Source organism: Schistocerca cancellata, chromosome 5 (assembly GCF_023864275.1).
Source record: "Schistocerca cancellata isolate TAMUIC-IGC-003103 chromosome 5, iqSchCanc2.1, whole genome shotgun sequence".
Classification (NCBI taxonomy): Eukaryota; Metazoa; Arthropoda; class Insecta; order Orthoptera; family Acrididae; genus Schistocerca; species Schistocerca cancellata.
In genome coordinates this window covers 689,676,317-689,702,611 of record NC_064630.1, presented here as the reverse complement: position 1 = coordinate 689,702,611, position 26,295 = coordinate 689,676,317, and the positions used below count along the sequence as shown (strand labels likewise).

The window sequence follows — 26,295 nt, the reverse complement described above, 5'->3', positions numbered from 1 at the left end:
TAACGACACTTTCACACTTCTGCTGCCCTTACCTGTTCGTGTTTTTTTCGAGGACAGAGTGTAGGTAGGCACAATTCAGAGTCACTGCTCGTGGTAAATGACAGCAATGCGATATACACTACAGAACGAATATATACAACCCTTCCACACGTTGCTGCTGAGAGGCTGCAAGAAATGTAAATGAAACTGGCATTGAAACTAGTCTTGAAAACTGACCAATGCTGTGGTTTCGTTGTGCAGGATGCGAGTAAGAATTGCGCACACGGAACTTCACTGGCGTAATTGCAACGGCATGCTATCCGTACTCGAGATGACGCACGCACACCGTCGAAAACAAAAATGCAGTCTAAGGTCACCCAAGAACGATAATAGTCTATCAAAATACTGGTGTTTATTCAGCTTCCGGTATATTAAAAAATAAAGCAGAAATTTACTTTGAACTTGTTTCACAACTCGTGACAACAGTAGTCGCGCTGACCAACTTGCATCACAAAGAAGTACATCAGATTGGTTTTTTGTTAGAAGAAAAGAAGGGTTTTTATCCATTTATCGGCGCAACACCACCATTATTTAGTCGCAGTTGTTGGATGCAATCCGACAGGCAAGCGAGAACGAGGGGGCTTTGAAGTATACCGTTTCTGCGTCTGTGTCCTACCTCAAATTCTACATATTTTCACAAGAAAAGAGAGACGGCCTTAAGAGTCTGATTTCTCCCCCTCCTCCCCTCCTAGACAAAACGTTACCCCTCAACTACTTTTGTTACATACACGTCCAACACACAAATACGACGGTGCGCCGCACAAAGATTCATTTCGGTCCTTCGCGTTTAACGTGTTATGTGAGAAGATGACAATCTTAAACATTATCACATCAAAAATTTTTTTTTACAAAATCAACACAGCACTCCAGTGTTGGCCCCATAGTTCATTAGTAAACTGTGATTTCTCACTCGAGAATAGTCGAATCGAAACTGGGTCTCATGGGCCTGAATAAAAATCCAGCACACCAGGTTGGTTCAAATGGCTCTGAGCACTATGGGACTTAACATCTATGGTCATCAGTCCCCTAGAACTTAGAACTACTTAAACCTAACTAACCTAAGGACATCACACAACACCCAGTCATCACGAGGCAGAGAAATGCACACCAGGGGAAAAAAATTATGCGATAATACTCAAGCAAAAAAAGAACAATGTCACTCGTATAACAACAAATACTAAACGTTTCTCAGTTTAGAAATAGTTGCGGTTGTTTTATCAAATTAACTATTCCTTTATGCCTCAGGACCAAGCGATCCCTAGTTTTAGTCACGTTTAGCCATAAAGGTACTTTCTCTCCCATTCCATTCGATACCGAGCGAGGTGGCGCAGTCATTTAGCACGCTGGATTCGCACTCGGGAGGTCGACGGTTCAAACCCGCACTGACCATCCTGATTTAGGTTTTCCGCGATTTCCCTAAATCGCTTCTGGCAAATGCCGGGATGGTTCCTTTGAAAGGGCACGGTCGACTTCCTTCTTCCTTAATACGATGGGACCAATGAGCCAGCTGCTTGATCCCCACCCCCCCCCCCCTCCCCCCCGAATCAACCATCCAATCCGGTGCCCGTTCATTAGTCACTCGATACACTCATCTAGTACTTAGCATTCTTTTATAGCAACACATCTCATACTCTTATCTTGTCTACTATTTACCGTCCACGTTTCACTACCATAAAGTTTACACTCTAAACAAGTACTTCCCGAAATGACTTTTTAACATCTAGATTTACATTCTCTTTTTCAGTACAGTTTTTCGTGTTATTGCCAGTCTACATTTTATATCCTCTTCACTTATGTCGTGGCCAGTTCTTTTGCTGCTCAAATAACAAAATTCGTCTACTACTTTTAGTGTCTCGTTTCCTAATCTCCTCCTAATCTCATTCCCTCAACTCAGCCTCGTTTTATTCCACTACACATCGCTATTATTGATTGACTTTTATTCATGTTCGTCTCATAACCTCTCTTTAAGACAACGCGCATTCCGTTAAAGAGACCTTGTAAGTGAACTACCGTCTCTGACACAATTACAGTGTCATCTGCGACCTTAAGATTTTAATTTCTTCGCCTCGAACTTTAGGAAAAGTGTATCGGCTTTTATCAAAATCAATAGCACAGAGATGAACATATTCCATGAAGGTGCCAAATACACATACTTTAATAATAGGTGATTTTTCTGTAATATATCTGCAAGTTTTGACATCAATTCGTAGCAGGATGTATCCTGGGTTTCAGCGACACCAGAGGAGACGTGAGTATGGAGTAGAATCGTCAACGCGAATTTAAATTTCGCGCGTGCATAAAATCTATGGGGCCGTGCTGAAAAGCAGTGCTTCTGAATTTTTTATTCAGCGCTCAATATCGGTTGAGGTATTACATGTCATACATATTAAACAGTCGACGTTTCCGCTTCGATGGAGAAAGTTGCAACCCTCTGCAGCTAGAGAGTGTTTCCAATTGAAATCCATCTCCTTGTGCATGTCAATAGCAGACTACACAAGCGCACTACAACTTTAGCAACAATCCGACGCACTGGGTCCATTGACATCTATAATCCTTCATACAGTCGCGACTTGGCCCCATCTGATTTTCATCTACACTCCTGGAAATGGAAAAAAGAACACATTGACACCGGTGTGTCAGACCCACCATACTTGCTCCGGACACTGCGAGAGGGCTGTACAAGCAATGATCACACGCACGGCACAGCGGACACACCAGGAACCGCGGTGTTGGCCGTCGAATGGCGCTAGCTGCGCAGCATTTGTGCACCGCCGCCGTCAGTGTCAGCCAGTCTGCCGTGGCATACGGAGCTCCATCGCAGTCTTCAACACTGGTAGCAGCCGCGACAGCGTGGACGTGAACCGTATGTGCAGTCGACGGACTTTGAGCGAGGGCGTATAGTGGGCATGCGGGAGGCCGGGTGGACGTACCGCCGAATTGCTCAACACGTGGGGCGTGAGGTCTCCACAGTACATCGATGTTGTCGCCAGTGGTCGGCGGAAGGTCCACGTGCCCGTCGACCTGGGACCGGACCGCAGCGACGCACGGATGCACGCCAAGACCGTAGGATCCTACGCAGTGCCGTAGGGGACCGCACCGCCACTTCCCAGCAAATTAGGGACACTGTTGCTCCTGGGGTATCGGCGAGGACCATTCGCAACCGTCTCCATGAAGCTGGGCTACGGTCCCGCACACCGTTAGGCCGTCTTCCGCTCACGCCCCAACATCGTGCAGCCCGCCTCCAGTGGTGTCGCGACAGGCGTGAATGGAGGGACGAATGGAGACGTGTCGTCTTCAGCGATGAGAGTCGCTTCTGCCTTGGTGCCAATGATTGGTCGTATGCGTGTTGGGCGCCGTGCAGGTGAGCGCCACAATCAGGACTGCATACGACCGAGGCACACAGGGCCAACACCCGGCATCATGGTGTGGGGAGCGATCTCCTACACTGGCCGTACACCACTGGTGATCGTCGAGGGGACACTGAATAGTGCACGTTACATCCAAACCGTCATCGAACCCATCGTTCTACCATTCCTAGACCGGCAAGGGAACTTGCTGTTCCAACAGGACAATGCACGTCCGCATGTATCCCGTGCCACCCAACGTGCTCTAGAAGGTGTAAGTCAACTACCCTGGCCAGCAAGATCTCCGGATCTGTCCCCCATTGAGCATGTTTGGGACTGGATGAAGCGTCGTCTCACGCGGTCTGCACGTCCAGCACGAACGCTGGTCCAACTGAGGCGCCAGGTGGAAATGGCATGGCAAGCCGTTCCACAGGACTACATCCAGCATCTCTACGATCGTCTCCATGGGAGAATAGCAGCCTGCATTGCTGCGAAAGGTGGATATACACTATACTAGTGCCGACATTGTGCATGCTCTGTTGCCTGTGTCTATGTGCCTGTGGTTCTGTCAGTGTGATCATGTGATGTATCTGACCCCAGGAATGTGTCAATAAAGTTTCCCCTTCCTGGGACAATGAATTCACGGTGTTCTTATTTCAATTTCCAGGAGTGTATTTCCAAAACTTTAAGATACCTCCGAGGTCTTCACTTTGACGTTTATGAAGTGGTGCAAGCAGTAGTGAGGTTGTGGCACCGTCAACAAAGTCTAACATTCTACTGTGACAATATCAACAAACTTGTCTTTCGTTGGGAAAAATGTGTTCGTTGCCAGGGTGACTATGTTATGTTGAGAGATAAATATGTAGATATAAAGAATAAAGCCCCCCCCCCCTCCAAAGAACCATGGACCTTGCCGTTGGTGGGGAAACTTGCGTGCCTCAGCGATACAGATGCAACCAAAACGGAGGGGTATCTGCTCAGAGGCCTGACAAACGTGTTATTCCTGAAGAGGGGCAGATGCCTTTTCAGTAGTTGCAGGGGCAACAGTTTGGATGACCGACTGATCTGACCCCGCTGTGCTCGTACTGCGAACGGTAGAAAGCAAGGGGAAACTACAGCCGTAATTTTTCCCGAGGGCATGCAGCTTTACTGTATGGTTAAATAATGATGGCGTCCTCTTGGATAAATATTCCGGAGGTAAAATAGTCAACCATTCGGGTCTCTGGGCGGGGACTACTCAGGAGGACGCAGTTTGAAGAAAGAAAACTGGCGCTCTACGGATCGGAGCGTGGAATGTCAGATCCCTTAATCGGGCACATAGGTTAGAAAATTTAAAAAGGGAAATGGATAGGTTAAAGTTAGATATAGTGGGAACTAGTAAAGTTCGTTGGCAGGAGGAACAAGACTTCTGATTAGGTGAATATCGGGTTATAAATACAAAATCAAATAGGGGCAATGCAGGAGAAGGTTTAATAATGAATAGGAAAATAGGAATGCGGGTAATCTCCTGCAAAAGGCATAGTGAACGCATTATTGTGGCCAAGATAGATACGAAGCCCACGCCTACCACAGTAGTACATGTTTATATGCCAACTAGCTCCGCAGATGACGATGAGATTGATGAAATGTATGATGAGATATAAGAAATTATTCAGGTAGTGATGGGGGGCGAAAATTTAATAATCATGGGTGACTGGAATTCGAGAGTAGGAAAAGGAAGAGAAGGAAACGTAGTAGGTGAATATGGAATGGGAGTAAGGAATGAAAGAGGAAACCGCCTGGTAGAAGTTGTGCACAAAGCATAAGTTAATCATAGCTAACACTTGGCACAAGAATCATGAAAGAAGGTTGTATACATGGAAGAACCCTGGAGACACTAAAAGGTATCAGATAGATTATATAATGGTAAGACAGAGATTCAGGAATCAGGTTTTAAATTGTAAGACATTTCCAGGAGCAGATGAGGACTCTGACCACAATCTATTGGTTATGAACTGTAGATTAAAACTGAAGAAACTGCAAAAAAGTGGGAATTTGAGGAGATGGGACCTGGATAAACTGAAAGAACCAGAGGTTGTAGAGTGTTTCTGGAAGAGCATTGGGGAAGGATTGACAAGAATGGGGAAAAGAAATACAGTAGATGAATGGGTAGCTTGGAGAGATGAAATAGTGAAGGTAGCAGAGGATCAAATAGGTAAAAAGACGAGGGCTAATAGAAATACTTGGTTAACAGAAGAGATATTGAATTTAATTGATGAAAGGAGAAAATGCAAAAATGCAGTAAATGAAGCAGGCAAAAAGGAATACAAACGTCTCAAAAATGAGATCGACAGGAAGTGCAAAATGGCTAAGCAGGGATGGCTAGGGGACAAATGTAAGGCTGTAGAGGCGCTTATCACTAGGGGTAAGATATATACTGCCTACAGGAAAATTAAAGAGACCTCTGGAGAAAACAGAACCACTTGCATGAATATCAAGAGCTCAGACGGAAACCCAGTTCCAAGCAAAGAAGGGAAAGCAGGAAGGTGGAAGGAGTATATAGGGGGTCCATAAAAGGGCGACGTTCTTGAGGACAGTATTACCGAAATGGAAGAGAATGTAGATGAAGATGAAATAGGAGATATGATACTGCGTGAAGAGTTTGACACAGCACTGAAAGACCTTAAGTCGAAACAAGGTCCCCGGAGTAGACAACATTCCAATAGAACTACTGACAGCCTTGGGAGAGCCAGGCCTAACGAAACTCTACCATCCGGTGAGCAAGATTTGTGAGACAAGCGGAATACCCTCAGACTTCAAGAAGAATATAATAATTCCAATCCCAAGGAAAGCAGGTGTTGACAGATGTGATAACTGCCGAACAATGAGTCACGGCTGCAAAATACTAGCACGCTTTACAGACGAATGGAAAAACTGGTAGAAGCCGACCTCGAGGAAGATCAGTTTGGATTCCGTAGAAATGTTTTGGAACACGTGAGGAAAAACTGACCTTACGACTTATCTTAGAAAATAGATTAAGGAAAGGCATACCTACGTTTCTAGCATTTGTAGACTTAGAGAAAGCTTTTGGCAATGTTGACTGGAATACTCTCTTTCAAATTCTGAAGGTGGCAGGGGTGAAATACAGGGAGAGAAAGGCTATTTACAATTTGTACAGAAACCAGATATGGCAGTTATATGAGTCGAGGGGCATGAAAGGGAAGCAGTGGTTGGGAAGAGAGTGAGACAGGTTTGTAGCCTATCCCCGATGTTATTCAATCTGTATATTGAGGAAGCAGTAAATGAAACAAAAGAAAATTCGGAGTAGAAATTAAAGTCCATAGAGAAGAAATAAAAACTTTGAGGTTCGCCGATGACACTGTAATTCTGTCAGAGACAGCAAAGAATCTGAAAGAGTAGCTGAACGGAATTTGACAGTGTCTTGAAAGAAGGATATAAGATAAACGTCAACAAAAGCAAAACGAGGATAATGGAATGTAGTCGAATTAAATCGGATGATGCTGCGGGAATTAGATTAGGAAATGAGACGCTTAAAGTAGTAAATTAGTTTTGCTATTTGGGGAGCAAAATAACTGATGATGGTCGAAGTAGAGAGGACATAAAATGTAGACTGGCAATGGCAAGGAAAGCGTTGCTGAAGAAGAGAAATTTGTTAACATCGAGTATAGATTTAAGTGTCAGGAAGTCGTTTCTGAAAGTATTCGTATGGAGTGTAGCCATGTATGGAAGTGAAACGTGAACGATAAATAGTTTAGACAAGAAGAGAATAGAAGCTTTTGAAATATGGTGCTACAGAAGAATGCTGAAGATTAGATGGGTAGATCATATAACTAATGAGGAGGTATTGAATAGAATAGGAGAGAAGAGAAATTTGTGGCACAACTTGACTAGAAGAAGGGATCGGTTGGTAGGGCATATTCTGAGGCATCAAGGGATCACGAATTTAGTATTGGAGGGCAGCGTGGAGGGTAGAAAGAGGGAGCCAAAGAGATGTATACACTAAACAGATTCAGAAGGATGTAGGTTGCAGTACGTACTGGGAGATGAAGTAACTTGCACAGGATATAGTAGCATGGAGATCTGCATCAAACCAGTCTCTGGACTGAAGACCCCAACAACAACAAAGAATAACGATGTATAATTGTTAATAAAGTTTGTTTTATTTCAAAATATTTCAGAGTTGTCACATAAAAAACTCGGATGCATTACTTTCCAGCACGCCCTCGTTTACAGCAACAATGTTAGAGAATTCAACATCACATCTTCATCGAAGGTGACAACGGCGAACCGAAACGGAATTGGACGAGGATGCCGTTAGGAATCGATCGTTTCTTCACTGAAGGAATTCATCTGCAGTAACTTAGGTAAATCACTGGAGGGGGAGGGGGCGGAGATCACGCGATCAGTAGCCATAGAGGTACACTGCACACTTCGAGCACGTCAGCAACTTTATTTTATGTACGCACAAACAAAATTTTATATCCAAGAGGCTTTCAGTTTTTTGTTTGGGTCATATTGTGCCAGAATTTAACTAAACATACTGTCCCCGCCCGGTTCTCACCAAAGTTTTCGAGGTTTTCCTTGATAGCAAGGCAAATGCAGCGGATGGAAATTCGTTCCCAAAAATTTCCAATTGGTTCTTTCTCTTTCACCAACATTTCTTGTAAGTCCTACACTCTCCAATGGGTCGTTACTCGAACGCCCTATTCCACCTTTTGTGGTAGGGAATGAAAAGTACACACCCAATAAAACCCATGCACCGTGAAGGAATTATCCGCATAGAGCAAAATCGGTAGGTGTGATGTACATGTGCAGATAAACAAATGATTACAATTCCAGAAAGCCGGCCGGAGTGGCAGCGCGGTTCTAGGCGCTACAAATGGCTGTGAGCACTATGGGACTTAACATCTGTGGTCATCAGTCCCCTAGAACTTAGAACTACTTAAACCTAACTAACCTAAGGACAACACACACATCCATGCCCGAGGCAGGATTCGAACCTGCGACCGTAGCAGTTGCGCGATCCCGGACTGTAGCTCCCAGAACCGCTAGACCACCGCGGCCGGCTCTAGGCGCTACAGTCTGGAACCGCGCGACCGCTACGGTCGCAGGTTCGAATCCTGCCTCGGGCATGGATGTGTGTGATGTACTTAGGTTAGTTAGGTTTAAGTAGTTCTAAGTTCTAGTGGACTGATGACCTTAGAAGTTAAGTCCCATAATGCTCAGAACCATTTGAACCATTTTTGAACAATTCCAGAAAGAAAGGACGATTCAGAAGAAAGAGCTTCGCAAATTGAGCAGGTCAATAATTCGTTGGTCCACCTCTGACAAACAGTTATCCGGCTTGTCACTGGGTGACTGAGATGTTGGATGTCATCCTGAGGGATATCGTGTCAAATTCTGTCCAACTGGCGCGTTAGATCTTCAGAATCCCGAGCTGGTTGGATGGCCCGATGCGGCGACGTTGTTCGCCAAGGTAGGGTTTGGCAAGCACGAAGACAAGCAGCAGAAACTCTCGCCGTGTGCAGGCGAGTATTATCTTACTGAAATGTAAGCCCAGGATGGTTTGCCATTAAGGGCAAAAAATAAATAAAATAAAATAAAAAACAAACGCGGATGACACCCAAAGGGGTCCTGATATGAAAGGAAATGGCACCCCAGACCATCACTCCTGGTTGTCGGGTCGTGTGACGGACGACAATCAGGTTATTCCATCGCTGTCCGGGGCGTCTCAAGACACTCAGTAACTCACTGACTGGAGTAGAACAGTCTTCAGTGACGAATCCCGCTTCGAACTGATCCCTGCTGACCAGCGAAGACGTGTCTGGAGACGCCCAGAGTTTACGTTTCTGCAAGATAAATCCCGCCCACACACGGCGAGAGTTTCTACTGCTTGTCTTCGTGCTTACGGTACTTAATCCTACCTCGGCCAGCAATGTTGCCGGATGTCTCCCCAATTGAGAACGTCTGGAGCACTGTGGGCTGAGCCCTCCACGCAGCTTGGGATTTTGACGATCTAACGCGCCAATTAGACAGAATTTTTGCACGATATCCCTTAGGAGGGCATCCGCCAACTCCATCAAATCAATTTCGAGTCGAGTAACTGGTCGGATATGGGCCAGAGGTGGACTAACGCGTTACAGACTTTCTCAATTTGTAAGGCTATTTCTCTTGAATAAATCATCCAGTTTTTCTGAAATTGTAATAATATGTGTCTGTGCATGTACACCTCATCTACCGATTTCCATTCAATTTAGATGTTGTGTCTTTTTTGTCTTAGAGTGTATTTTAACAAAATGCGAATCTGCAGTCCTTCCTCTATCAGTACTAAGAGTCCAGTGTCTTAACAATGAGCAACCTTGCTTCATTTCGTAACAATAAATTCCCTCTCCAATTCTTGAAAAATCGAAATACCATGTATAAAACAGCTCCAAACGCCTGATTACAAACGAATTAATTTGTTAAATATTTGACATTAAGCATGCAAGCGAGAAAATGTTTACATAGCTTTGAAATAAGTGTTTCCATTAAAAAAAAAACACGGGATTAGTACAGTCTGGGTAATTTGCGCTCAGTTTTAAGAAAAAGCTAGCCTCTAACGTATCTCAATATTTATGACTGCGTATGTCTTGAACTCTAGATTAGATCAAATACTTGTTCAATACATCATGAATACGACACTCCGTTATGATGTGGAAAGTGTTAGATTAACAAAAAGTTTCTTTACATGACATAATTCAATTATTTTTCAATATAATTTTACAGGTACCGGTGCACTCAGTAGTATATGTGGATACAATCTGCAAAATGTGTTGCGCAAGAGGTAATGAATTAAAGCGTCACGCACGAAGCTGAAGTTTTACTGCATGAACAGCTAAAACGCAGTAAGCGATGAACTTTTTCCTTTCATCATTTTGTGGATGTCAAATACTGGGTGAATATAGTCCGGCTAATTTGCACGCCGTATGTTAAGCTCCTTCAATATATATACACAGTTTCTAACTTGAATACTTATTGTGCTAAACCATAAAACGTCCTTTAACACAAGTTAACCGAAGAACCATACGTCGCATTTTCATTAAAAGTGGTATCAAGTTTTTAAGTCAGTTCACCACGCAGGAAATGGCCGCCGTGCTCTAGGAAGAGACGATGAGGTTGCTGATGAGAGAGAACGCTGTGCCTAAGGCGTCTGCCTCTACAAAAGCAGAAGTACACGGAGTAAACGGTCGCTGAATTGTTCTATGCGTCTGAGTTTGATATAATTTTATTTTTTGACATGTTAGACCCACATTAAACGCAGTGTCGTCTGCTAGCTGGAGTCTGTGGCGACCGGGAAAGAATAAATACCGGCCAAATGGATTCGATCTGTATCGATTCAATTACTTGCGTCAGCTACCTAGCCGAGTATTCTGGTGCAGGTACAGCAAAAATGATTTCCCGCTGCCTCCTTCCGACTTTTCCTGAAGTGTCAAATTTGTATCTAAGTCGTGTGCATGTTTGTGATAAGTGAGGTAGAGAGGGAAACCCTGTGTCTACTACGGTCATCTTCACGATATTGCAGCTTTTCGTGTTTCCTGTGCTTGTGCAGAAAAACTGAAGAGAACTTCCGCCTTATGCAAAGCATAGTTTACTTCTTTACGCAAATCACTAATAATAATTAAATGAATATTAAGTTAAATAAGCAAACTGAGTCTTGCATTCGACGACAATATTCTCGGACTTAGCTAAGCTTCTCGAACAGCGTCAAGAGCTTACCGTCCCCGAACGGAGGGACGGATAATAAGCAACTGTTAACTTTCCTGCCGGATTGAAACTATACATAAAGCTGGGAAAAGTACGCAGAAACTTACCTTTCGCGAACTTTCTCTCAACCGCTGAGCTATCGAGGCACGTCCCACACTTCCTCGCAACTTAATTTCTGCCAAAGCCTCTCCCCAAATTGCACAGATGTTTCCCCCACACTGTATTGATTTTAATCTGCCAGGAAGATTCCGAACAGTGCATTCTCGACTACATAGTGAAAGATTCATTTTCTGAAATCAGCAACAGTGTCACATGCTCTTAAACACACGTGACAATGCGTACACTTGTGCAAAGTTTTGTGATCAAGAACTTTTCGCCACTATTTTTCCTCCTCTTGCCGGCGAAATACTATCGGCGAATACTTCTTCCACCATCGGGATACGAACCGAGTACTTACAGAATCGAGCGTCACCGCTCAGGTGTGCGCTACCGATCAGGGCAACAGAGGTAAGTATACACTAACGGGGAAAAATCACAGCACCACGAAATAATCAACAGAGAATAATGAAATTTCTGGAATACATTTATCTAGGTAACATATTTAAGTAATTAACGTTGCAAGTTCAGAGGGTAATGTAATCAAGAAAAAAGCCTTTGCAAATGTGAAATGCTGGTACATTAATAACAGGTGTGACCGCCAGAACGTTGAATGCAAGCACGCAAACGTGCATGCATTGTGGTGTACCGGTGTCGGTGTCAGTTTGTGTGATGGGGTTCCATGCCTTTTGCTCTTGGTAAGTCAATACAGGGACGGTTAATGCTGGTTGCGGATGAAGCTAGAGTTGTCGTCCGATTATGCCCCAAGTATGATCGATTGGATACAGATCTGGTCACCGAGTAGGCCAAGGTAACACATCGACACGTTGTAGAGCATGTTGGGTTACAACAGTGGTATTTGGGCAAGCGTCGTCCTGTTGGAAAACACCCACTGGAATGCTGTTCACGAAACGCAGCACAACAGGTCGGGAAAACACCCACTGGAAGTTGTTCATGAATAGCAGCACACGTCGAATCACCAGAGTGACGAACAAAGTTGCAGTCTGGGTGCGTGGATAACCACAAGAGTGCTCCTGCTGTCATAGGAAACCGTAATCCCAGACCATAATTCCAGGTGTAGGTCCAGTGTGTCTTGGCCCCAGACAGGTTAGTTGCAGGTGCTCACCGGGCTTATGCCTAACCCCACAGCACCATCCTAGGCACCAAAGCAGAACCGGTTTTCATCAGAAAACGCAACAGGCTTCCGCTCTGCCCTCCCACTGAGCTCTCGCTTGACACCACCGAAGTCGCAAATGGCGGTGGTTTGCGGGCAGTGGAATGCACCCTACTGGGCGTCTGCCTCGGAGCTTTAAGTAACCGATTTGTAACAGTTCGTTGTGCCAATGTGGAGCCAACTGCTGCTCAAATTGCTGCTGCAGATGCAGTGCGATGCGCCAGTCATATGCTGAACACGATGGTCTTCCCCCTCGGTAGTGCCACGTGGCGGTCCGGAGCCCGATCTTCTTGCGACCGTACCTTCTCGCGACCACCGCTGCCAGCAATCGAGTACAGTGGCCACATTTCTGCAAAGTCTTCCTACAGTATCGCAGAAGAAACTTCCAGCTACTCGTAGCCCTATTACACGACCTCGTCCAAGCTCAATGAGTTGTTGTTAATGGCGTCGCCGTCATTACTGACATCAGCTCACTACGTCCAATCTCAAAAGTAACTAATGCTCACGACTGTTGCGCGTAGTTAAAGTAAACCTAATGTACCGTCATAGTGGCTCTACTAGCGCCGCTACTATGCGACTGGTACGAAATTTGAATAGACGTCATCATTCAGATGTAAAAACACACTACAAACTTTCGTTTATCTTGTGCTGGGACGTTTTTCCCCCTCAGTGTCTACAGTGAACATACTGAAACTTTTGTTTTCATTAACCGAGGAGGGCCTTACTTGGAGAGTAATGGGATTGCTTTCGAACATCTCAAAAGTAACTAATGCTCACGACTGTTGCGCGTAGTTAAAGTAAACCTAATGTACCGTCATAGTGGCTCTACTAGCGCCGCTACTATGCGACTGGTACGAAATTTGAATAGACGTCATCATTCAGATGTAAAAACACACTACAAACTTTCGTTTATCTTGTGCTGGGACGTTTTTCCCCCTCAGTGTCTACAGTGAACATACTGAAACTTTTGTTTTCATTAACCGAGGAGGGCCTTACTTGGAGAGTAATGGGATTGCTTTCGAACATCGTCCAAGAGGAAGAATAAGCGCGAAAAAAACCTTGGTCCAACAAAGCACAGTATAATTCGAATTGGATCGTAAATACGGCGTAATCAAGTGTATTGATGAGTAAATAATCCACATGTTTATCCACGTATTTAAGTGAAAAAGGAAGGCAGTTTACCAGGAGTATCATGATTAGGCACTTATGACGCCATAGCAAACGCGCAACGTATTCGACTGTGCTACGCCCCTGCACCGCCAACCTCCTTAGACATTATCTGCGATTAGTAGCTCTAACATAGTGGAGCATTTGACTTTTAACAACATAAAACTGCCCACACTTTTACCGACGCGGAAACGCTTACCTCTACATCGTTCTTCCGCAACAAGGGACACAAGAAAAGTATCTGAATGTCTCCCGCATTCTCCGGATTCAGCACTACTCTATGCTACCTCTATACTACTACCTCTGTAACACTGGAACGCTAAAGCACAAACGATAAAGGTGTTACACTGGCAGGGCTCGGGGGATAAACAGAAAATGCAGTCACACTTTCACGAATGTCACTCAGGCAACAATTCGTCACAAGAAGGTCTACCTGCACGTTTTCAACAGCCATTTTGGGGAAGGACGGTAACTTTGTCTTACTTATCAATTTAGCATCATGTTTATAAAGTACCAGGGGACCTTTGCGAAACTTTCGTACTTTTATAATTTTAAATAATGACACTATTTGGAATAAGTGTAGTCGTTGGTATATGGGTAGTTGTGGAAATGAAGAAAATGTCAGAAATGGTTTTCATTTCAAGAAAATTGATGTCAATAAATTCTGCTCAGAACAGCACTTAGAAGCTTGTACAACAGAAGTGAAATTTCATAATAAATTCTTTATACTGAAGTGTATACAGAGCACCTTTAGGAAACTTTAACCTCTTCAAAAACAATCTGGCAGTTCTTTTAGCTCATCTCAAACTAAAGAACAAGGAAATAGTGGTTGCTGGTGACTGTAATGTGGATTTATTCAAAAACTCTGTCAGAGAACAATTATCGCAACCATTAACACTGTCATTCAATTTAATTCCGACTGTGAACTTTGCAACTAGGGTATGTAAATGCTCTGAGACTGCTGTTGATAATATCTTTGTAGAAAAATCTAGGGGGAAAAGTCATTTCACAAAACCAATAGTAAACGGGCTATCCAGTAATGACGTGCAGCATCTTATGTTAAATGTTGAAACTTGTCAGGATATAAAATCTATTACTGATCAGAGGATGGTAATAAATCAGTCAAAAGTTGAGAACTTTAGGAGAGTGCTCAAGGACATGGACTGGACAGATGTTTACAATAAATGATTCAAATGGCTCTGAGCACTATGGGACTCAACTACTCAGGTCATCAGTCCCCTAGAACTTAGAACTACTTAAACCTAACTAACCTAAGGACATCACACACATCCATGCCCGAGGCAGGATTCGAACCTGCGACCGTAGCAGTCACGCGATTCCAAACTGAAGCGCTTAGAACCGCACGGCCACACCGGCCGGCTTGTTTACAATACTTCTGTTTCAAATGGAAAATACAAAGTATTTATTTGATAAAGTTACTGCCTCATTTGAAAATCGTTTTCCCCTAAAGATAACCTAAAGTAAACAGAAGTCGAAAAATAAACCATGGATTACACAAGGAATAAAGGTATCATGTGGGATAAAAAGGAAAGTGTATCTATTATCTAGGAACAGCTCTGATGTTAGCATTGTAATATATTACAAAGAATATTGTAAAATATTAAAGCAAGTAATCAGAAATCTTTGTAGCTTCATTATGAGAAAAAGATAATTACATCAGGTAACAAAATAAAAACTATATGGGATACAGTTATAATAGACAGGTGTGACCAGAAAGGAAAAGGAACAGCTAGCTATAAAAATAAATTAGACATTGATAACAAGTGCATGTAGTGTTGCAAACCTCTTAAACAAGTACTTTGTTTCTGTCACTAACAGCTTGGGGTTATCAGGTTCGGGAGTATCTGAGACCAGTCTTTACACATAACTTCAGTAAAATGGAAATGACAGTCACTCCTCCCAGGCAAGTAGCATCCATCATAAAATACGTAAAAATCAGAGTACTCCAGAGGTTATGATAACATATCAACGAAGTTAAGCAAAGACTGAGTTGAATTCTATCTTAAGTTATTTGTGTAATCAATCTCTTATCAATGGAACATTTCCAGATTGACTTAAAAAAGGGGGGGGGGGGGGGGAAGGGGTTAAGCTATTGACCAGTTTCACTTTTCCCAGCTTTTCCAAAATATTTGAAAAGGTTGTGGTCAAGCGTCTTCTTAAGCATCTGACTGCAAATAATTTATTGTCCAAGCCACAGTTCACGTTTCTTAAAGGTTCTCACAGAGAGAAAGCTATTTACACAGACATTGAGAATGTATTTAATTCATTAGATAAAAAATTGGAGGCTACTGGCATTTTCCGTGATGTATCAAACGCCTTTCACCATGTGATCACAGCTTTCTCTAAAGTAAATTGGAATATTATGGTGTCACTGGCAGTGCTCCACAATGATTCAAGTCTCACCTAACTAACAGGAAATAAAGAGTGCCTGTGTGAAATACCTATGGAGTAAGTAATCAGTTTTCATCTGACTGGGAATTAATTACATATGGTGTTCTTCAAGGTTACAGCTTGGGTCCACAGCTTTTTTTTGTGTAGATTAATGACCTCTGGTCTGATACATTGCCAGATGTTAAATCTGTTTTGTGTGCAGGTGATACAAACATTGCAATAAATAGCAAATCAAGATTTAGAAATGGCTGCTAACCAAATTTCACTGACATTAATAACGGTTTAAAGCTAATTCACTGTCATTAATCTTTGAAAAGACCCATTACATGCAGTTCAGAACCTGTACAAGATTTCCTTCCAACATCTGTATAACACATGAAGACAAGGAGATAGAAGAGATTGACAGTGTTACAGTTATAGAGTTACAACTCGATAATAAATTCAGTTGGGAACTGCATGCCACAGAACTGCTGAAGCGGCTAAACAAGTCTGTACTTGCTATGTGAATGACATCCGATGTAGGAGATATAAATATAAAAAACCTTACATACTTTCATTCTATTATGTCATATGGGCTCATATTTCAGGGTACCTTATCAATCTGAGCAAAAGGTTCTACCTTGGTCCAAAAAGGGGTCCAATACTCAGGAACACACATTTTCAACAAATGCCAGCAGCCATTAAAAACTTGGTTTCAGATAAAGCACAGTTTAAGTAGAGTTTTAAGGACTTTTTGGTAGGCAACTCCTTCTACTCTAGAAGTGAATATCTTAACCGGAAGTTTAGGCCAGCTTAAGTAAAAACTGTCAGTTGGATTTCAGTTTTTACTGCACTTGGTCGCAACAGTCAAGATTAGGTAATTTGTGTATGATAAATTTATTATAAATGCATACTAGGTTTCATTCTGACAATATATTAATTCTGTAGATATTAGCATTTCCAGTTTACTGTAGTGCACCCACATATCTTGACAATCTCCTGACAAATAATCAGAGAAGTGAGTATTACATTCAAATGCTGTTCTTTATATCATACTTTGTCAATTTCCACAACCACGAGAATCATCTCATTTCTGGGTCTATGGAACGAAAACTGAATCTAATGTAATGTAATGTAATCAAGAGAAAACATCTTTAAAAATGAACAGAACGAAGTGAAATAATAATCAAGAATTTATGATAGTTACCTAGTATATCACGAAGGCCCCTATAACCTCCAAATTTATTTTGATATTTAAGTTGCACTTCGTACTTTGAGGAAGCACGTTAGGCCGTAGTAGCAATATGTAAATCACAATTCAAGGCGACAATGGCAAATATGTTTGTCGTTTCGGAAAATAAATTCGTTTAGAAAAGTCAACTTGGACAGCGGGTAGAGATAATGAACCAAAGCAGTGGTCACGGTTATTATCTATGGCAATGCTGTATACAAATTATTAACTTAATAAGTATCCTTTAAAAAAAATAAAATGGTATTTGTAATAATATGAAAATGGAGTCTCTTATTCGTGATTAATAAGTTATCTACGTAAAATATACGTATAAAGCTAGGCACAGATGATGCCCTTTTGCCTATGACAGTTAAAAGTCAGTCTTATGTTGTAGCGACCGAGCTACACTGCTGTATCAGTGTAGTGTGAGTTACGTTGTGCGCGATCGTGTGTTTATTAACGTTACGATGCAGCTGTCACACCGCTTTCCGCGCCAGCCGTCAGGGGTGATAGCATCGACAACGGATTACTTCGATCTTTCACGAAGTTTTTATATTGATATATTTATTCTCTTGTGTATTATTTTCTACCATTAAATAGTTTAGAGCTGAAGGATATGTTTTGTCTTTTGAGTAAATTGTGCTTCACCAAGCTATTTACTACACTTTTCTACAAGGCATTGCAGTCCGTACAGAAAATAACGATAAGACAGTTCACAACTGCGAATATTCGGTTTCACGCGCCTCAGACTAGACGACACATCGGTCGACGACGATTAACTCGGTACGATCACTATGTTAAAATTTTCCACAAATAGTAAGTTGTGCAAAATCGGTATGCAAGCTAAGAAGCCGTTTAAAAAGCCTTTCTACCGACACTTCATTTATCCCTGTACAATAGTATGCGTTGAGGAAAAAAGGATGTTTACTTGAGAAACAATATACTACATACTGTCATTCTCTACTGAAGCGTGTACGCCATTTTAGCACCCTCTGCATACACTAGAATGACTCTTTCAACAGTCACTTCTTGGAAAATCTCTTACAAAGTCGGAGGTCTCAAACTCAGCTGGCACCGTGCAGTCACAGTAACCAAACACCACATTCCTATCTCCATTATGTAAATGGTTCATAGTACACGTTCAAAAGTAAAAACTTATGTGAATCAGTCAACGAATGAAGTCTTGCAAAAAAGTTTCTGGCATTAGGTATTAATATTAGCTATTACTCTTATTTTTAAATGTTGTGGAGAGGTTCTATTGATCTATGTCAATATTAATGACACTGAACAATGAATAAAGTATCCACGTCCTTCAAAAATTTCGCTATTTCCTGGTGCACGCGGAGAAACGTATGCACTGAAACACGCCTTAGCCCACGGCCTATTGCTCAAAACTGCAGTCACCAATGATATAAATCCCGGCCACGAAAGCTCGTATTGTGCGGTCAATGTTCGTAGTGTTGGATGGTTAACAGATGAAGCAAGTTCCGCGATGACGCGCACCATACAGCTACTAGGCGCTTTTCAGTATCACTATCTCTGGTCAGACGCAACGACACACGACAGATACGACTAGATGTGCGCGCGTAGGCTACTTTCAATGAATATTTTGACGTTACGTGGCCATAGGCTATCTACGCCTAGACGCTATCATCGTTGCCCAATGTTAAGGCGGAAACAACCTAACGGCTCCGAATTTATTACACTATTTGGACTAGTACGCAGAAACTTCATGGACCCACGTGTCAGAATGAGTAATTAAAAAACGAATAACATAAATACGTTTCCGTGATGACAAATCCTCTGGCGAAAATCGCTGGCTTACTCAGGTTCAATCGTTCATTGCAACTTCCAGGCATTGTCAGTTGATGAATGTTGTTCCATTTCTGCTGATCAATCCAAGTTCGAAAGAAAGAAATAAGGCATCTTGAACATAATGACCACAAACTGGTGAAAAGTCTGAACACATTTTTTTTACGGAAAAGAATTGCCCGCGTTTTGTATTTCAATCAAGTCGCAGCAGGCGCCAGGTATGAAATTAGTCTCGGAACCTTTTGGACGGACAGCGTACCTGCGAATGTTGTGACCTATGTCGGTCCTTGGTTGAATCTTCCATCGACGACATCATACAATGGTGGGCCACTTTCCCTAACCGTCACGACACCAAATGCCACCCAATTATTAAAAATGCAGTTGTCTTCATCGTTTCCATGTCGCAAGCGGACTGCTGCGTTAGCAGCTACGTATGTGATGGTTTTGTGCAACGTTAGTACGTTGTTTTGAGAAGTAATCGCTGCTTTCGTGATTTCTGGCTAAATTATAAAAAAGTACAGGGTGACAATCATTGACCTATATGAGCCGCGCGGGATCAGCCGAGCGGTCTACGGCGCTGCAGTCATGGACTGTGCGGCTGGTCCCGGCGGAGGATGGAGTCCTCCCTCGGGCATGGGTGTTTAAGTTTGTCCTTAGATTAATTCAGGTTAAGTAGTGTGTAAGCTTAGGGACTGACGACCTTAGCAGTTAAGTCCCATAGTATTTCACACACATTTGAACATTTGAAATATATGAAAAAAAACGTAAAGTAGTTACAAACTACGGCGTGCACATACTTTATTCAACAAGTAAACGTCACTATAGATATTCGGATTTAGGTTATGACATGTTCGATATCTCTTCCATCATTGGCGATGATGTGGCGCAGACGAATAGCGCAATTTTGCTTGACCAGCTGAAGTGTCGGAACATCGATACTGTGATGACCTTCTGAAAGGCTGTATTCATCTCCAATGGTTTTGGGGTTATTGCTGTTCACATTATCTTTAATATAGCCCCGCAAAAAAGGAGTCGGACGTGTTCAGATCTGGAGAATATGGTGGCCCATGCCAGTGGCCTCTGCGTATGTCAGAGCCAGAATATGGTCCACCAAATGTTCCTCCAGGACATCAAACACTCTCCTGCTTCGATGGGGTCGAGCTCCATCTTGCATGAATCACATCTTGTCAAAATCAGGGTTTCTTTGGATAATGAGTATGAAACCATCTTCCAAACCTTCACGGACCGTTCGGTAGTCAACGTGCTATCAAGGAATATCGCACCAATTAATCCGTGACTGGACATTGCACACCACACAGTTTCCCGTTAGGGTGAAGAGATTTCTCGATCGCTAAAATGCGGAGTCTCAGTCCCTCAAATAAGCTAATTTTGCTTGTTGACGAACCCATCCAAATGGAAGTGGGCTTCGTCGCTAAACCAAACCATGCATGCGGATACCAATTTCCATCACGTCCCGCGGCCAACCATGCAGTTTGAACGTCCTAATGCAAACCGTTCAGAAGTTATGATGATTTTATTTCATACAGTTCGATAATTGTCACCTTGTAATTATTAGTTTAAACTTCCTAGCAGGTTAAAACTGCGTGCCGGACCGCGATTCGATTCTTGCCTCTCGTAGGTAATATTCTTACCGACTGAGCTATCCAGACGCGATCACGACCAGCTCAGCCTCTGCCGCTACCCATCTCGTATTTATTTAGGAAACTATTAACGCGGGAGAAACATTAAGAGAAATGCACTTCAACGATAGAGAATGTACTAAAAAAAATGAAGTGACGTGATCCGGAAATATTACCGTAGACATTAGTCTGGAAAAAGTGTTCGACAGTGTAAAATGGTGCCAGGTGTTCATAGTTCTGGGAAAAATAGCAGTAAGCTTTAGGGAGAGACGGAAAATAGACATGTACAAGAACCAAGACTAAAGTGCTCGGATTAGAAATGGTGTAAGGCACGGACGCTGTATTTCGCCCTTAATGTTGAATCTATATATCGAAGAAGCAATGAAGGAAATAAAGGAAAGGTTCAGGAGTGGGATTAAAATTCAGCGTGAAAGGATACCATTGATAAGATTCGCTGATGACCATGCTCTGCCAAAGTGAAGCAGAATTACAGGACGTGTTGAAAGGAGTTAAGTATAATGAGCACAACATATGAATTCAAATGACTAGCATAAATGAGATTAGCGATCAACTTAAAGTGAAAATTGGGGAAACAGACGAAGTTAAGGGATTCTGCTACCTACGCAGCAAACTAGTGTATGGCGGACGAAGCAAGGAAGGCATAAAAAACAGACTAACAATGGGAAAGAGGGCATCCCTGGCGAAAAACACTGATCTCAATTGCAGGGATAAAACTGTGAGAATATACGTCTGGGACAAAGTACTATATGGAAGTGAATCGCGGACTGTGGGGGAAACGGTGAAGACGAGAATCGACGCATTTGAGATGATGTGCGCCAGAAGGATGCTGAAAATTAGGTGGGTTTGTAAGGTAATAAATGAGGTGGTACTTAGCAGAATCGGCGAGGACAGAGATATGAGGAAAACATTGGCACGAAGGTGGGGCAGGATGACACGACATGTTAAGACATCAGCAAATAACTTCCATGGTTTCAGAGGGAGCTTCAGAGGGTAAAGGCTGTAGGGAAGGACCGAGATTGTAATACACCCAACAAATAGTTAAGAGCGTTGAGAGTAAGTGCTACTCTGAAATGAAGATGTCACCATAGGGGAGAAAATCGTGGCGCGCCCCGTCAAACCACAGAACAAACACAACGGCCTACAGCGTTTGAAAAAAGGAAGGAAAATTAGGGCTTAACATCCCGCCGATGATGAGATCATTAGTGACGTATCACAAGTACGGATTGGAGAATAATTGGGCAAGGAACGTCGGATGTTGACCATTTGAAGGAATCTACCCCACATTCCACATAAGCGAATTCATGCCGCATTGCAATTTGAACTGCCGACTTCCCGATCACAAATCCAGTGTCTTACGCCTGCGCCAACTAGCTCGGTATCGCATTTCAGTCGTGACTGATTTGGCAGGTTCCCGCTTGCTTTTTAAAATGTCTGTGAATGTGGACGAAATGATCTCAGTGGAGTGGAAGAAAAGGAATGGTAATACTGTGGATTACCAGGAAACTTTTCATTTATGTAAATGATATAAGGAGGAGGCCATATTTATACGAGGCTTGCCCAAAAAGTAAGTTCCGATCAGTCGCAAAATGGAAACTACATTGAAAATCAGAAACGTTTTATTCGGGACAGTTGGCTCCACCTTCCAGCTAATTCTCTACATAGTTGGCGTTCCAGCTACGACACCTGTCGCATCATTATACCAACTTTCCCATACCCTCGTCATAGAAGGCAGCCGCCTCTGTTTCCCGCCAATTCTCTGCGGTCATCTATAGCTCGTTGTCTGTGCGAAAATGTTGCCTTCATAGCCAGTGGTTAATGTGAGCAGAGATGAAACACAGTGAGAGCCAATTACCGGCAGTAGTGCGGGTGATGAAACACTTCCCATCGAAAACGCTGCAGGAGCATATTCATTGCTCCTGCAGATTGCGACCGAGAATTGTCACAGAGGAAGAACCGTATGTAATGTGGGTTGCATAACATCAGGCGAAATCTCTCACCAGGTCCTCATAGTTAGCGGAGACATTACTCTATACGCATCTTGTATGTGCTCACCATGCGCCCAGAACCGAAAAGAGCCAAGTGATGCAACTGACAGGGCTACTAAAGACACTGTCGAACACACATGCGCCAGGTTTATTCAATTTTCGATGGAAAGAGATAAAAAAATACTGATATAATTGCTAAATTATATAAAGCACGCAAGCTGGTAACAAGACATTCACTGATTCTGGGCATGCTGTATAGGAATTGGTACATATCTTTTCTCATCCAGCAGGCTTCTAGTCATTTTGAGTCTCCCAAATGCTAGACCAGAATAACATTTCATCCGTGATTTTTTTCGCACTTTCCAAGCACGCGCGAGTGCTAGCTGAGTGTAGTAAAACACTTTTGTACCCATTAATTGATGTGTATACGGTTTTCAAAAATTTCTTCCATATATTATTCTCGACAGCCGTACAAATTTGAAGACATCTGTAACGGAATCGAACTCCACCTTTATTTATTTATGGTTCAGCTAATTAAGCCTCCACAAGCTGTACCCTCTCTCATCTTAAGGTAAGGAATACGCCTCTCTGTCTTCTGCTGTCCTCTAGCAGCTGAAGCCTGCGACTTTTTTATGTTATTGTCTCAGCGGTCGGGTGGGTGCCTTATGGTGTTCACCTTTCTCTAGGAGTCACTCTAGTACTACCTTTGTCTATACACCGTCAATTTTTGGTGCGGTACGCTCTGCCAAGATCTATTTTAGAGACTCTGCCCTTTCTACGACATCCTGAACTCTTGTTACTGCTTTCGTGTCTTCGCTTCTTTTCCGATTTTTCTTCGTGGGAGTTAGGAGTCACCTTCCCGTACCTCCCTGAGCTGTTAGAAGTTTTCTTTTGAAAAACTCGTTTAAAATCTAGTATCACAGCCATATGTTGGTACAGCAAGAACACAATGTCCGATAACTACCTTTAAGTTTGTTGGGATATTATGTACAAAAACGGTTGCGTTTCTTCCATAAGCTCTCCAACTTGCACCTTAATTGCACGTAGCCGTGGTAACTGTTCGTAGGAAGGAGTGACAGACAGAAAAAAACAAACTACGATCACAAATGCATTGCACACAAGCGATCATCGCCATTTACGGACACCGTGAGCCTTCATATTACATATGATCAATAATTAGGAAAACTAGTGATTCTACGAGTTTCTTTTTAAGCTCAAGAGGCGACACAGAATCTTTGACAACTTACAGACTGCAATAGTGCGTTCAGTCCTGGCTTGTGATGGCTCAGAATTGTCCCCAAATCCCTTGCAGAGAAAGAAAAAGTTAGTTCTGCACTGTTCAGGATAATAGCAGAAACTGATTCTCTGAACTGAACAAGAAGCAATTTGTAAACGACTAAAAGTGCTTGCGTTTTAGGCGTAATAAGTTTCAAACTTCTATTTTGGGCACCTTGCGATAAGTCGATTAACTGAGCGTTTATATGCTGGGTGTCCGTGGACTGATTTGTTGACTTGCATCTTGCTATAATTTAAACTCGTCAGCATATAGGTGACACATGCAGTGGAAGAGAACAGTTGAAACATCAGTAACATATAAAGAGAAAACTAACGGATCTTTCGCGTCCCAAAACACTGATGCCGTACTTCATACTAATTACATCATCTTCGCCTGAAGAATCGTCTTTTGTCCAGTGTTTCCATTTTTGTTTTGATACTGGTATACAGTGCTGAATCCAACTTTGCCAAGAGATATGTTACTGTACACCATGAACCGCATGCAAAAATATGACTGCAAGACCGGTTTTTTGTACAGAGACCATCCATCGTCAACTGCGTATATTCTGTACGTTTGTATAAAATGACGTTTGTATCAAATATGAAATATTTGTGATTTAAACTTTATGTGGATCAATGTGATGTACAGGTAGTCGTGTGTACGTGTTACATCTGTAAAACACTAAACGGCCATACTTTGTGGTCGTACAGGACAATACTGTCACGGAGAGAGAACACAGAACTGGAAACTGGAAATTTGTGGAAAGGTATTATGGAACCAAACTGCAGAGGTCATCGGTCCCTAAGCCTACATACTACTTAATCTAACTTTAACTTACGCTATGGACAACACACTCACCCATGTCCGAGGGAGGACTCGAACCTCCGACGGGGGGAGCCTGAGCTACAAATATATATTTTTTTTTAAATGACAAATTTAACTGTTGCCAAGTCAGGGGATACAGCTCATATCTCTACTAACGAAATATTAACACCATGACAAAACAATTCATTCACAGAAGCAGAATAACCTTCATCGTTATTGGCGAAATCACTTGGGAAATACTGTTATCTTGCGCTTATTTACAGATCTAATGATGTTACTGACACTGGAATAGTCCTCAGAAGAATAAAGACATTCATTCGCACAGTCAGCCGGATGTTCATTCTCACAAGCAAAATCTGAATAATCAGCAAGAACCAAAGAAACTATTTCAGATTCTTCATTTTTCGAACAGGACAGTCTCTAAAAGAAGGAAGAACTTCAAGACGAAAATATTAAGTTTTAAATATCAAAATACAATCAAAATACTAAATATGCGAAATGCACATGAAGAGAATCAAATTTGATACATTGACCGATGGCCTAAACACCGAAGCAGTTAAAATATCAAGCATGTCCAGGAATAAGTAACGTTTTAGTAAGAAACTCATAAAAACATCTTTTTCGCACCAAAATTTACTCTTACAAGAAAGAGCACTGCTTAAGCTGGTTTGCTACGCAGTTACCATCACTGCTCAGACATTCGTAATAGCGGGAAAACAACTCCTTTTGTATGCCGTCAAACCAAATTTTCTATGCCCTTTTCACAGAAAAGGCCATCAGTGAAGACAGTCACTGCTAACCGCTGTTTTTTGCGTCATCTTCTCAGTCAAAGCGTCTTCCTGAAAAATCACGCTTCAAGTTCAGCGTGCAAAATCGGCGCTGTACGGGACAGATGATCGAACTGCTCCCGGCCGAATTGTTGAATAAGGTTTAAACTGAAAGCAGCAGAATGGAGACGTGGTTGTCATGAAGCAACACAATGTCTTGACTAAACATTCCAAGCCTTCTGTTTTGAACTGCGCGCCGAAGTTTTCTCACTATTTCACAATAACGAACGGTACTGAAGATTTCGTCTCTGCGAAGGAACTCAACAAGCAGAATGTCCTGTCTGGCCCACAACACAGTGCATACGGTTTTTTTTATGCTGATAGCGATGTTTCGATTTTTATTTTTTGGGGGGTGGGGAGTGGGTGGGGGGCCGTGAGCGCCTCCACTCCGTCGACTGTTGTTTTGACTCCGAAGTGACATGACGAACCCAAGTTTCATCACCGATCACAATTCTGTTTAAGAATTTCTCCCCCTCACCACTGTATCGGGGTCGGGAAAGCAATGTCAAAGTACTCCACAGTCGCTTCGTTTTGTGGACACCCGTAGGCGATTTGGGAACCCAACGGGACTGAAATAGGAGGGAGAACTGATAGAGGTACTCAAAGTACCCTCTGCCACACACCGTCAGGTGGCTTGCGGAGTACGGATGTGTATGTAGAGAACACAATTTGCGAAAATTTGAGCGACCTGTGACAATCTCGTACAAAACAGTTTTTGAAATTT

General features: G+C 42.6%; 2 protein-coding genes across 2 annotated transcripts in view; one reads left to right on the top strand and one right to left on the bottom strand.

Annotated features, from left to right (window-relative positions):
• LOC126187708 (phospholipase DDHD2) overlaps positions 1-26,295 on the bottom strand; it is a 208,278-nt gene that overhangs the window by 147,486 nt on the left and 34,497 nt on the right. The window lies entirely within an intron of this gene.
• The window catches only part of LOC126187709 (uncharacterized), a 45,712-nt gene that overhangs the window by 5,813 nt on the left and 13,604 nt on the right, over positions 1-26,295 (top strand). The window lies entirely within an intron of this gene.